The sequence below is a fragment of the Silene latifolia genome, chromosome X (assembly GCF_048544455.1).
Source record: "Silene latifolia isolate original U9 population chromosome X, ASM4854445v1, whole genome shotgun sequence".
NCBI classification, from domain to species: Eukaryota; Viridiplantae; Streptophyta; class Magnoliopsida; order Caryophyllales; family Caryophyllaceae; genus Silene; species Silene latifolia.
This window is the reverse complement of record NC_133537.1, coordinates 185,284,413-185,299,061: the sequence shown is the minus strand read 5'-3', so window position 1 is coordinate 185,299,061 and position 14,649 is coordinate 185,284,413. Positions and strand designations below refer to the sequence as shown.

General features: G+C 38.3%; 1 non-coding gene across 1 annotated transcript; it reads left to right on the top strand.

Moving 5' to 3' along the window:
* Positions 1-232: 232 nt before the first annotated feature.
* LOC141625300 (small nucleolar RNA R71) lies at positions 233-339 on the top strand. The gene has a single exon (XR_012535088.1). It is a non-coding gene; the product is annotated as a small nucleolar RNA R71 (small nucleolar RNA).
* Positions 340-14,649: the final 14,310 nt, after the last annotated feature.

The window sequence follows — 14,649 nt, the reverse complement described above, 5'->3', positions numbered from 1 at the left end:
ATTTGTCTCGGCATTTGAAATAAGAGAGTTCTCCTTAGGATATCGGCCATTCCTCCTAAGCATATTTCCCCTTGATCCATAGTTGGCCTCCGAGTCCACTATCTTCTTAATTAGTGTCGTCCCTTCCTCATCACCCAAATGGTCAAATCCCCCTCCCGCAGAAGCGTTCACCATTTCTTTAGTTCTAGGCAACAAGGTTTGGAAGAAGGTTTGGGTGATATACCACTCCGGAATCCCGTGGTGAAGACAACTAGCGATAAGGTCTTGATATCTATCCCATGCTTCACCCAAGGATTCTCCATCCTCTTGTTGGAAAGTGTGGATTTCATTTTGAAGCATGGCGGTCTTGGATGATGGGTAGTACTTGGCCATGAATGCCTTAGCTAAGGCATCCCATGTTGTGAATATGTCCGGAGGGTGAACATTCAACCATCGGTCCGCCTTACCCGTCAAGGAGAATGGGAACAACATCATCCTTAGTGTATCTTCGGATACCCCGTTCTTTTCCATCATTGCAACTTTGTTTTTTAACTTTCTTAGATGAGCATGAGCATCTTCTTCAATGTGTCCCCCAAACAAGCCATTTTCTACCAACCCAACTTGGGCGGGGTGCATCTCAAAATTATTAGGAGCCAAGGGGCCAAAGTTGATAGGGTTACAAGCATCATTATGGTTTGGGCGGTTATGGTCTCGTAAAGCCATTGGAGGTAGTGGATTTGGTTTTTGAGGGGGTGGTGATTGAGGTGGAGTTGGAATTTGAAGGTTGTGAAATGGGTTTTCTATTGGAGTCTCAATTGTGTCGTTTGGTTGTAGTTGGGTTGTGGTTTCTGTTGGAATATGTGTCCTCCGGCAATAATGCGATCACAACTGTTGATCATGATGATCACATGTTTAAGTCTCATTTTAAAGAATACAATTGGGAAGTAATATTTTACAGTCAACTGGTCCACACATATCGGTAATGATTGGCTGACTAGAGTTTGACATTACTGTCGTGCGACGGTGGTGATCAGTTGATCCCCTTAGGTCATACCTAAAGGATAATACTCTTAATTGATCATTTAATTGATCGTATGGCGATACGGGTTAATTAAATTACTTAAAATTGACGGACGATTTTGGAAGTAATATTTACGTATCTCATTATAATCTGATTAAATAACATACGGTCTAAGTGATCGAATTGTTTTATTACTTAGATGAAATTATTGTTTAAGGAAACAATTTCATTTGAATGAATAATTTATTATAAATACAAGATGTTGTGATTTATAATTGGTAAAATATTTTGGTACAAGTAATTGTGAATTACTACGTCAATTTTGTATATGACGTATTTTTATTAATACGTTGATTTTAATATGTTAAAATACATAACATTTTTACATGACATGTTAAATGTGACAAATTGACAAAATAATGTGTAAAATGGAGTTTCCATTTTACACTAAATGGACCGAAATAATGGGGAGTATTAGGTATATATTATGTTAATTATGTTAGTGGTAAAAATAATGATGTGAGCCTAATACTAGTCATGCATACCTACACAATCTTGTGAAGACCACCTTGTGCATGCATTGGCCATTCTCTCCCACCCATACCCGGTTTTTTCCACCCTCCATGCAAAGAGTTTTTGTCTTATTTTTGCATATAGACTACTCTTGGAAAAACATTATTCATTCATTCATTTTCACATCTAAAATAAGAGTTTTAGAGAGAGATAAAAATCTTCCCTTTTCTTCCTCCTCTTAGCCGAATTAAGAGAACCAAAAATAAATATTTTGGGTCAATTTTTATTTGAATTAATATTGTTCTAGTATTAATAATATTAATTTTGTTAAGAGTATATCTTGGGTATTATTCCTTGGGAGGGTTTCTATACTTGAATCATTTGTTCATCCATTTAAGGAGAGCTCAAGAACAAGTAAGAAGGAGATCTTACTTGTGCCCAATAATCCGAAATATCAATGTAAGGGTTGATGATTTCTTCTTTTTTTTCTTTATTGTTTGCATGCATAAGATCTATGTTTAATTTTATGACTAAGTTAAAATCATCACATATATGAATATCTTAAGTATAGAGATATTGATTTCCAACAAGCGGTATCAAGAGCCTTGGTTGTTTGCATGCAAATCGGTTATAGTTTTTCCGAGTTATACGATTAACATATAAAACTTGTAAATTTGTGTTATTATGAAATATTATGAAATAAATTATGCATGTTAAGGTTTCTGATCCTAAAATGTATTTAAGATATTTTGGTTAATTTATGGATTTTTATTGTTCATCTTATATAATAATGGCATTAAAAATGTGATTTTATGATTAAAATGTCATTTTCGGACTTAAATTAGCTAAACTTCGAATTTTCCAGTGATTTTTGGATATGTTATCACATATATTATTTTTAGATGACCTGTAAATTTTCAGAATTTTTGGAGTTTTATGCTTGAAATATGGATTTTTCATGATAAAAATCGATTTTAATTGAAAAAAAAAATTAATATGAGAAATATTTTGAATCTGGTCATAAAAATTTAGTATGTTGTCACATGCAATTTTACAAGATGTGTGTAAAATTATAGGCTATAATGAAGTCTTTATGCATGATTTATGAATTTTTGATGAAAAATAGCATAAATAGTGACTTAATTAGTGAATAATTGCTAAAACATACTTCATGACTAAAGAAAAACGTCACATGTTGCATTTTATTACCTATTTCAGATCTAAAATTGAAAAGTTGATAAATATAATTTTTCTCATGTTTTTATGATTATTATTGATAAATTCGATAAACCGCAACATAGTTTTTCCGATAAATATTTCGAAATTTTAACCTAAGTTTTTGAACATTATGAGTGTCATGGTATTTTTCCAGAATGTTCAAGAGTTCAAATTTTTAATTTTGAATTTATTTGAAATTTTTGTGATTTATTTGAAGTTTATAGTTTTTTATTGTAATTTTGGGTCCATTAATGAACAATTTTAAGAAATATGAGTTAATTATAGTCAAATAGTTAGTGGAGACTAATTTTGAGTCCTAAGTGGTTAGGATAATTAACTTGTGCATAAATATGAATTTATGTAATTTATTGTGATTTTAAAACATTGAATCACGCAAATCCGTAAAAACCGTTTAATATACGATATTGGCTCCTTAATGGCGATTTAGCATAAAATTGGGCATGTTCATACATTTTAATAATGCTGCATTTTATTTATGATTGTCATAATTTTATTTTATGTAATTTTGAATTATGTAATTTTACTTAGTATGGCCTTAGTTTTTTAATTGATATTACCCGAAATGTATGGGAATATCGATTCGGTTGTAATTTATTGTGATCTCGTATCACCGTTTTGTAATTTAAAAGATTTATTTTCATTTTAATTACAAATGTATAATAGGAAATTATGTAATTTGTTATGTAATTTATTTATTCCGGAGCTCCTTGAAGATGGTGTCACTCAAGAAGGCGATACATAAAGACGGTGTTACCTCGAGATGCGTGCCAAAACCGAAGTTCAAGAGACCAATGGAGTTGGTTTTCGAATATGTAATAGTTAATTAGATTTTCTATTTTAGGAAGGCCATACTAGGATTTTTATGCTTTGCATTTTATTTATATGTTACATGCATCGCTAAATCGCGATAACTAAAACATGCATCATCTTTTAATCGAGTATTTCGACCATGTCAATTACAATTATCGTAGTTCACCGCTTTAGTTCACTTAAAACGTGATAGATGATAGATTGACATGACCTCTCGCTAAAATTAAACAATTGAGACTTAGCCTTACCAAAAAGTAGAAACCATGAAAACCTATTTCGTGAGGGAGTGCACTCGGCTCTACCGGGGTACAAACCTTGTTACGTAGGGGAAGTGGGTGATAAATGTCTATCCACCGAATTCATGTTGATAAGGGTTTCATCGGCCCTACCGTGCCCAAGTTGATGTGGATTTGGATCATGGACACATTTATTCGAAATTTGGATTGAACTCAACGGAAGTATTCGTGACCGTAGTCGCATGTGTTCCGGGCTAAAGATAAAGGTTAATGTAATTTTATCGATCAAGAGTTCTAGAAGTAGAATCGATTAAAGCGTTAATCCACCGAGTTATATTGATAAGGGTTTCATCGGCCCTACCGTTCCCAAGTTAATATGAATTTGGATCTTGGAATCATTTATGATAGTTGGGTAGATGTCACTATATAAATGCTCATATCTTGTTAATTTATTTACAAGTATGATTTAAAAAGACAAATGTTAATATTTCCTTTTCCTCCATACTTGTAGTTCATTACAATGAATCCATCAAACGTTACCGCACCGATAACTATTGAGTCTTGTCACAATGTTTTTGACAACGTTTGCTCCAACAATGATTTCGACACTACTAGAGAACTTCATTTTGGGATTGGTTCGAATGGAAACCTAAACTTCATCACTTCTTCTAAATCTCCTACAAGATCTCTTGTGAGTCCGTCTCAGGAAGACCGCCTCATAAAATCTATAGGATCTTTGTCTCTGGAAGATAAAGATGCCAAAACCAGTGGGAGCTCATGTTGGAAATCTAGATCTCTTTATTTAACATATTCTTATATGTCTCAAATTAATTTAGTCATAAAATTAACTATAGATCTTATGCATGCAAACAATATAAAATATAGAGAAGAAATCATTTTCTCACCATATGATTTTCGGATATATGGGCACAAGTGAGTTCTCCTACGCACTTGTTCTTGAGCTCTTCAAATGGAAGAACAAGGATTCAAATATAGAACCCCTCCCAAAAGCATATACCCAAGGAAAACTCATAATAACCAATATTATTTAGATCTAGTAATAATATTAGTTTTACTATAAAATTGACACAAAATAAATTGTATTTTTCTCTTGAAAATTTCGGTCAAGAGGGAGTATTTTGTGTGGTTTATTTCTCTAGAAATCTCATAAGATGTAGAGAGCATATTTATTTTCTTTCTCTAGAAAATTATATCTTGAATGAATGAATGAATGGTAAGAAAAAGAACCTCTCCTTTTCTTTTCTTTTGGCCGAAAATATGGCTTGGGTAGGTTGCCCAATATTTTTCATTTTTGCTCTTCACAAGAGACTAGGCATGCAAGCCTACAACCTAGGGTTATGATTGTGTCTCCATTTAAAAATAAACAACACAATATAAACAATACACTCCCACCCTTATTTTCGGTTTTAAGCATAAAATGGAGAATCCATTTTATTTTGTCATTTGTCAAATTTGCCACATGTTACATGACATGTCACAATGTAATGTATTTTTAACATATTAAAAATCAACATACTCATAAAATATGTCATTTACAAAATCGACTAGTAATTCGTAATTACTCGTACCAAAAATGTTTCCAAATTATAAACTACAACATTCTGTATTTATAATAATTTATTCATTCCGTTTCAATTGTTTCTGTAAACAATAATTTCATGCATCTAAGTAATAAAACAATTAGATTACTTAGACCTTGTCTCATTTAATCATATTTACAATAAGATACGTAAATTATACTCACAAAATCATCCGTCAATTTTAAGCAATTTAATTAACTCGTATCGGTATACGATTAATTAAATAATCAATTAAGAGTATTTCCCTATAGGTATGACCTAAAGGGATCAACTGATCACCACCGTCGCACGACAGTAATGTCAAACTCTAGTCAGCCAATCATTATCGATATGTGTGGACCAGTTGACTGTAAAATATTACATCCCACATGTATTCTTAAAATGAGATTTAATAATGATATTTAAATCATGTGATCGCACTATTGTTGAGGACACATTTCCCAACAATCTCCCACTTGTCCTCGACAAGTGTGTGTCACCTATTCTCTTGTCCTATTACTATCTCCCACTCAATGCAAGGTGTCTTTCAGGTCGTACTTGCAAGTGATCATATCGAGAGTGGTTTCCTCGATCTGGAGTATAACTGTTTGACCGGATTTATCCACTCTGGATACCTTCCGAGCGTGGCCACGCATTTCCAGTTCATTACTCCTCGAGTGGCCCTGAGATATTGTTTTAACCCTGACAAGGGGGTGGACAATTCCTATCGCACTTATTCCTTTCGACTAGCCACAGCCATCATAACCCAAAATATGCCCATTTGACCCCATTTACGAAGGTCGTAGTAACACAAATCAAAGTTAATCTGAAACTGTGCCATCTTAGGCGAATAGTCTTTAGTCAAAAGAATCGACTCATTAGAATACTATAGTAGCTCTCGCCACGACCAGGCTATATAAATTTGCCAGAACTCTATAAGCGGTCACTGCCCGACAAAGTGTTTCTAACAGTCTGCCTATGTGATCGACTAGTCATCTCACATGACTCTATGGCACTTGAACTTGCCATCAATCGCATCACACTCTAGTCACTTCGAGATGTCACCTCATACAAGCGACTATGGGCTAATACTATGTTAATCCGGGTTCACTTTAACGGGGTTCAACGTTGTCTCTACAACCCGTTTGGATGTAACAAAGTATAATAAAAGAGTTTTAAAGTAAAACTCGAACGACAAATGCGATTATCACATATGAATAGTCAATGCCTGATTACTATTTCATGTTCTATAATCTAATTTGATCTTGTATGTAGTTGTTCATTTCAATTCAATTGAAATGACATGACTCATCATGTTTAGCCTTTGAGAAGGCTTTGTTTAGTAGGTTTTATCAACTTCTTGTACCTTACTCAACCTTACTACATACTCGTTTTCCTTTGTAATGTATACATTTGCATTACAAAACTTTCTGAGTACGTGTCGAGATCCAATCAAGACATAGGCCCTTTAGCCTAATAATAGCTCCCACTGTTTTCACAGTGTGCGGGACTCATCCTTCTTGCACATCTCATGATTGCAAGTGTACCCAATTTCCGTTATAAATATCTCCCATTGTTCTTTATTGCCTAGAACGATTCTAGAAAATCTACTTCTTAATTAACATTGCCACAATGGTATCTTAACCATCCTAATGTGTTTTGATTATGGTTTTGTCGGAAATCATGCGCACTCTCAACTGTCAATTGTCACTTGTGTAACACCCTTACACAAAATTGCATCATAAACACTTTGCTTTACTTCCTTAATGCTTCTGCAAGCACTTAAGGGTAATCTTTATGGCTTACTTGATAAAGATTACTTAAATTCGATTTTGAAAACAATTCATCATACTCAAAGTATATGAAGTGTTATACATCATTTTCTATTTAATTGATTCGGCAGCGGAAGCAAATGGAATCAATCAAATATGTTCAATTTAATTGAACTAGTCATGAATCTTATCAACATAAGACTTCTTATTGACGCTAATATCATGTAGATTTATCTTCATAAATCTGGATATTAAAGATGTATTATTGTAACACCCCCATATCCAGAGGAGCCTTAACTAGGCCTTCCTTAGCATATAAGGGCGTTACCATCTCGGTTGCCCGAGGAAAGTAATTATCAAACGTCAATAAAAGAACTATTACGTTATATTACAAGCGGTTTAAACAACAAACGATGTAAAAGGTACAACTCAGAGCTACTCGCTACCATAAATAAATCTCGTGAAGACTCATCCCTGCCCGGACTCCAGCTATCCACAACATCAACACCTGCTAAGACCGACTGCTCACCATAAGGGATCACGGCAGACACATAACAAACAAACAACCACTCAAGATCAGTACTGAGACAAGATAAGACAATGGCAACTACAAACAACAATACAAACAATGATATTAGTCCCAACCGCAATCACAACAATCCAACCAAATCATCATCGATCGTCCACCTTTGGACCCGATTACGCGATGGGGGACCGCGGCCGTTCCCACCTAAGCCCCGCTCATCATACCGAGCGATAACCCTGTCCATTAATGTGCACATCCCCTTCCGTGGCGGGTTCCACGAAGGGCGAAACTAGGGCGTGAAGCCACTCCCGCAAGTGACCTCACTCAGCCGAGAACGCATCTCGAGAACCATCAACAGCCATCACAACCACAATCACAACACACACAATTACTATATCAAACAACCACAATACTACCACAACGACCGACACACTAGACCATCTACAGAAACTGAGTAGGCGAACCTACCTTTACGCAACCGCAACCAATCCATGCCGACAAACAACATATCCAGCGAGCAAGCAAAGCCTAAAACCACCATACAAACATCTATTACAACAAGCAATCCTAACTATAGGGAACCAAGGCACGGATGATGATTATGACATACCTATTAGGGAGAAACTCAAAGAAAAGACCGCTACCCGACACCAGTGACGCCCTCCCAAGGTTCAAAGATCTTCAAAAAGGCTTCCATGGAGGTTTTGAGGTGAAGGGAAGGGAAAGGGGCGACTGAAGGATAGGAGGAAAGTGGCGGAAGTGATTTGCGGATTTAACAAAACGCGATATAAAACCCTCGCTGAAAACCAGGTACTCGATCGAGTACCCAACCTACTCGATCGAGTGGCCCCCTACTCGATCGAGTACCCTAGCTACTCGATCGAGTAGCCCCTACTCTACCGAGTACCACTCTTAACACGCAGCTCAAACAGGTTTTGGCACACTTTCCTAAGACTACTTCCGCTCCTAAGGTCGGTCAACGATGGTCAAAGGGTCCCTAAAAGGGCGGGTATTACAGTCTTCCCCCCTTAAAAAGAACTTCGTCCCCGAAGTTCACCTCACCCATCTCCCTCTCGAGACACGAGAACAACACGTCCTCACCCATCTTCCCGCTCAACCCATTACTCCCTGGAAACACCATTCCCCCCCCATGTCATCATCATCACCGTCTATACTTATATCTAATGACTTTTACTACTATCATGCAAGCACTATTACCGTTAACCGTTACTTTATATACATATAAACATCAGCCCGCAATGCGAATCACCACCCACGATCACCCGACGTACAGTGACAACTATCAAACTATCGGTCTAGAACATGTCTCATATCAACTTTCACGTGGTACAACTGATGCCACCATATTACTTGGTAACATGATGCAAATACGATTCATCGCACTATAACTTTTCTCCATAACCGTCTTTTGAAACATACAACCACACTCCCTTAAGAACTATAGCAAGTCGTTATATTTTTTTTTTTTTTTACATGATACCAACCACATTATAAACAATTACCAATAACATTATAAACGAGCTAAACATTATTCAAAACAACCTTTTTATTTCGCGACATTACTCTTCCCCTCTAAAAAAGAACTTCGTCCCCGAAGTTCACCACCCAAATATCAACGCGTATTACTTATTATTTGTATCTTAACATTAAAGGAAACCATTTTATTTGTTGTGGACATTACTCGCTAACTACATACTCGTTAAATTAGAAATCGTACCCAAGTCACCGGAATAACTAGTTACCGTTGACAACACACGTTTAAAATGATATGCACAAATATAGGCGAAGTTACAACTCCGATAAATAGATCGTAAGGAGGCGTATGGAATGCTAAAGTAACCAGAAATCATTACCGCTTCACTAATTGCGACAAATATGCTTATAACACTTCAATCACGACTTGTAACATATGAAATTAACAGTTCAAAGGTGTTACTACGCACTAATAACCACATTAAACATTAAACTTGCCGTTATAAAACAATTGAACATTTTTAATTTTCAAAAACCTCCTGTAACAGTGCTACTCGATCGAGTAACTAGCGGTACTCGATCGAGTGCCATGCTACTCGATCGAGTGTCTTGGATACTCGATCGAGTGGCCTACAGGTCAGAAACTTTTCTCATTTCATCCTGTAGCTACTCGATAGAGTACGGGGTACTCTGTCGAGTACCTACAGGCCAATTCTTCATAAAACCTGTCACGAGTTAACACCCATGCGCATATTTGTCATATAAAACCGAGTCGGGACGACTTCCCGACTTCTAATATCCTGCAACCAGCTAGAATATCAATTCCGGCCTTATGGCCAATCATACAAATCCAACTAAGTCTCAATAATAAAAGGAAACAACTACCAAAGTCTAACAACAATATCACCATCTAACATCAACTACTATCAACAAAGATAAGGACGAGGAGTATCACTCCTCCTATTTCTTCTTTCTTTCTTCTTTCGAACATCACCTCATCATTACCACCACCACCTCCAGCCATACCCGCACCTGATGAACCCACTCCCGCATCACCTCCTGCTCCTTCTCCCGGGCCCACGTACCATGGGGTCAAGCCACCGTAAGGGAAGGACTGAGGTGCCCCCCACGTCGACTGATCCACCCCGTAGGAATGGAAAACCCCTGTGTAGTCCCCGACTCCACTCCACCACACCGGGTGAGGTCCCTCGGTCCCTATCCCCTGAGTGTACGCCATCTCGTGCATGTTCCTGAGTGTCAGAGTAGATGACACTCTCTCCGCCAAGTAGCTGGATCGCGTCTCCGGTGTCGAGGTAAGGGTAGCATGGAAAAGGCTGCTCTTTGTGGTGCTACTGGCTGTGGCCTAGTCTCCGAGGCCCTCTCCCTCACTCGACGGGGTCCCCTCACCACTCTGGGTCTCTCTACCACCTGAACTCCCGCATTCTCGCCCTTCGTCGGCTCCGGCATCTCCTCGAGGATGGTGCCGTCGATGAGATAGGTCTCAGTAGGCCAAGGGTCCGTCATCATCCTCCTCCTCCTCGTCATCGGAGTCCACCGTCACTACGTCGGGCTCCAAGGGCTCCGTGGGTGGGAGGTGCTCAGGAGCTGGAATCTTCATCCAACTCACCCCATGCACCCTCCATGCTAGGGTGCCCGTCGACCAAGGTCCTCAACCATTTCAAGTCGAGATAGTATTCACGATCCATGGTAGGCACTGGGGTAGCTAGAGGCACGTACGCCGGAGAAGCCTCAAAGGAGGTTAGCTTTTCACCTAACCGAGTGGCAATAGCACCACAACTCGGTGCACGGGAAGAGGAAGAAGCCATCAAGGCAAGGGCAGCACAAACTATAGAAGGAGCATTAAAGACCACTTTCCTGGCCCGCTCCGGGTTGAGGTACGACATCAAAAGTAAAACCTCATGATTGTTCAATTTACTGATATCCTTTCGGTCATAGAAGAGGTTCGAAAGAGAATGGAGAAAGATCCTCAAGGTAATATGCTGAACATCATTAATCAGCATGTTGCTCGAGGCGGGAGCTTGCTTCCCAGTCAAGCAAGGCATTAGGCGGAAGACGCCGCACTCAGCTGGAATGTCGGTAAAGGAGTCCTTGGGAGGCTTGGCCAACCCAAGGTGAGAGGCAAACAGGTCCATAGTCAACAGAAAACTGGTATTCATCAATCTAAACTCGACAGTCTGACCCGTTGGGTCATAGTTAAAAGAGCTCATGAACTCCAAGGTAAGAAAAGGGTAAGTATGCTTCCTCAGCCTATACAAACCCGTAAAACCCAAGGTCTCGAATATGTGACGGACATCCGTCTCTATCTCCAACTCCTCTAATACACTGGTGTCTATACACTTGGTAGGTCTCAATTTGCGTTTTTGTAAGGCTACAAAACGCTCCCTTTGCTTGAAGTCAACAAAAACAACTGTAGGGTATTCGGGGACTGCGGGTACCACAGGTCCACTTCCTTCCCCTAGCTCAGGTGGGTTACCCCTCCCCCGTTTACTTTGGCGGGTTCCAAGGTTCGATCTCGGCATCTCGCTTTAGGTATAAGTTCAAACAATTTGTATAAAACATGTAGGCATATACTTCATACAATTTGAGTTCTATATACTTAGCAAGTTCACTAACTCATCAACCAGTTCAATATTTGAAGCACATAAATCATGCCATTAAACTTAGATGCTCAGCTAGGTACACGCATTTCATTAATGGTTTCCTCAATTTTAACATATAGTCTCAGTTTGTAGCCACTTATAAACCGCAATTATGAAAATTTGGCATGTGAACACATATTCTCAGCAATTCGAATATCCTAGCATGCTTCTAAAGGTCGTTCCATTTACATTGCTAATTACATGTTACTAATTCAAGAGAAAGAATAATTTATGGTATATCATCATCACTTTCATATTATGTTCAACAACTCAACTAAAATTTTCAGACGGTCTTTACAGCTGTGAAAATTTCGGCATATATTCATCACTCATCGATTCTATTAGCATAATGAAGTTCAACTCATGCTTATACTATCAATTACAACATCAATTTTCCAATTATAAATCCCGAATTTCCATTTAAGGCACTTTTAAGACGGAGTTTTAAGGCAACTTTCTAAGGGTAAAATCATCAAAATCTATCCTCCAACATGATATAAACAATACTTAAGGCTCAATTCTTCCATCTAATCATTGTAAAACAACCAAAAATCGATTTCAATTTTGGAAACCCTAGAAATTTCGGGTTCAATATTTGCAATTTCTAATCTAATTTACAGCAATTAACCATCAACAAACATGGAAAGAAGGCATGTGAATCATGTTTCAACAATTAAAAGCACCAAATTGGTCATTATAATCGAAAATTTCAGATTGTTTTACTTTCTTAGCACATTCAAAGCAATAAACCATGTACATTAGGAAGAATAGCATGCCTTGATTGATGAACAAGTAGAGAAACGAAATTAAACTAAGAAATCAACCCCAAGAATCACTACTAACCCAAGAGAATGAGAGGATTTGAGAGGGAATAAGGGATTGGAAGTAGGTTAAGTGGAGGTGTGTCGAAATATAGAGGAATAAGAAGAAGAAATAGAAAGATGAAGGGTTTTAAGAAAACCCGTAGGAATTACTGCACAGTAACCTACTCGATCGAGTGCCTGGGGTACTCGATCGAGTACCACCCTACTCGATCGAGTAGGAGCTAAATCATCGAGTAACTGCAGGAATTTTCCCACATCCCGACATCATAGCTTCCTAATTAGATCGAGTGAGGTCTACTCGGTCAAGTAAGCACTCGCACTCGGTCAAGTATAGTTAAGTACTCGATCATAAGTACGAAGTAACTTGAAGATTCCTGCAAAAACAACACCGCGTGTCGATTCCAACTAAGTTCGGAATTCGGCACTCATTATCAAGTTCATTCACGCATTACTATTATTAACAAAGCCTACTATATTGTCAAACAAATGAAGTTTATTCCACTTACACTACACCCATTACCCTACTCGGTTTACCTCCCGAATCTTCCGTAAACATAATCACGTCATCGTATTACATTTAAGCTTACTTTATATATTACTACTAAATTGAAACATTTAAATTAACATTAGTTCATTCTTTCATTTGACATGTAATTGCATAATTTTCATAATAAATGAATCTATCACTTCTCGCATAAATGCATAATTTTAAACAACTTAGTCGATCATGTCTTACATTCTATCATAAGCAATTCACCTTGCACGAATCAAATATTACGCAGCGGAAAAATTTCGACCATCCCATAAGGCAATAACGCATTACCATATGCTATGTCTCGAATTATAACTCACTATACTATAATTATCATCATAGCAGCTACATAAGCCTTCGTCACATATCTCATAACCATCATACAAGCTCACTAATCACCCAACGAGCTTCAATAATCTCATCAATAATTACCATACTCGGCCCAAACATTACTATCACACCTCTATTAATTCTAACAAAAACTTAACCGGAGGTAGCTCCGGCACAATTAACATACATAGCACACATAGACACACGGACTCCACATTCCCATCCCATGTGACTGGCTTAAGTGTCATGGGGCCAAGATTTTGAAATGAGGGCGCCTACTCACCCAAAATCTAGCATCAGCCGGGGCTCCCATTACACATACACCAGGTTCATTTTATTAGACTCCCTACGTTCATTATGTTCATTTGTTACAGGTTCCAAAATCGTCGCTCTGATACCACTTTGTAACACCCCCATATCCAGAGGAGCCTTAACTAGGCCTTCCTTAGCATATAAGGGCGTTACCATCTCGGTTGCCCGAGGAAAGTAATTATCAAACGTCAATAAAAGAACTATTACGTTATATTACAAGCGGTTTAAACAACAAACGATGTAAAAGGTACAACTCAGAGCTACTCGCTACCATAAATAAATCTCGTGAAGACTCATCCCTGCCCGGACTCCAGCTATCCACAACATCAACACCTGCTAAGACCGACTGCTCACCATAAGGGATCACGGCAGACACATAACAAACAAACAACCACACAAGATCAGTACTGAGACAAGATAAGACAATGGCAACTACAAACAACAATACAAACAATGATATTAGTCCCAACCGCAATCACAACAATCCAACCAAATCATCATCGACGTCCACTGGACCAGATCCTGCCCGATGGGGGACCGCGCCGTTCCCACCTAAGCCCCGCTCATCATACCGAGCGATAACCCTGTCCATTAATGTGCACATCCCCTTCCGTGGCGGGTTCCACGAAGGGCGAAACTAGGGCGTGAAGCCACTCCCGCAAGTGACCCCACTCAGCCGAGAACGCATCTCGAGAACCATCAACAGCCATCACAACCACAATCACAACACACACAATTACTATATAAAACAACCACAATACTACCACAACGACCGACACACTAGACCATCTACAGAAACTGAGTAGGCGAACCTACCTTTA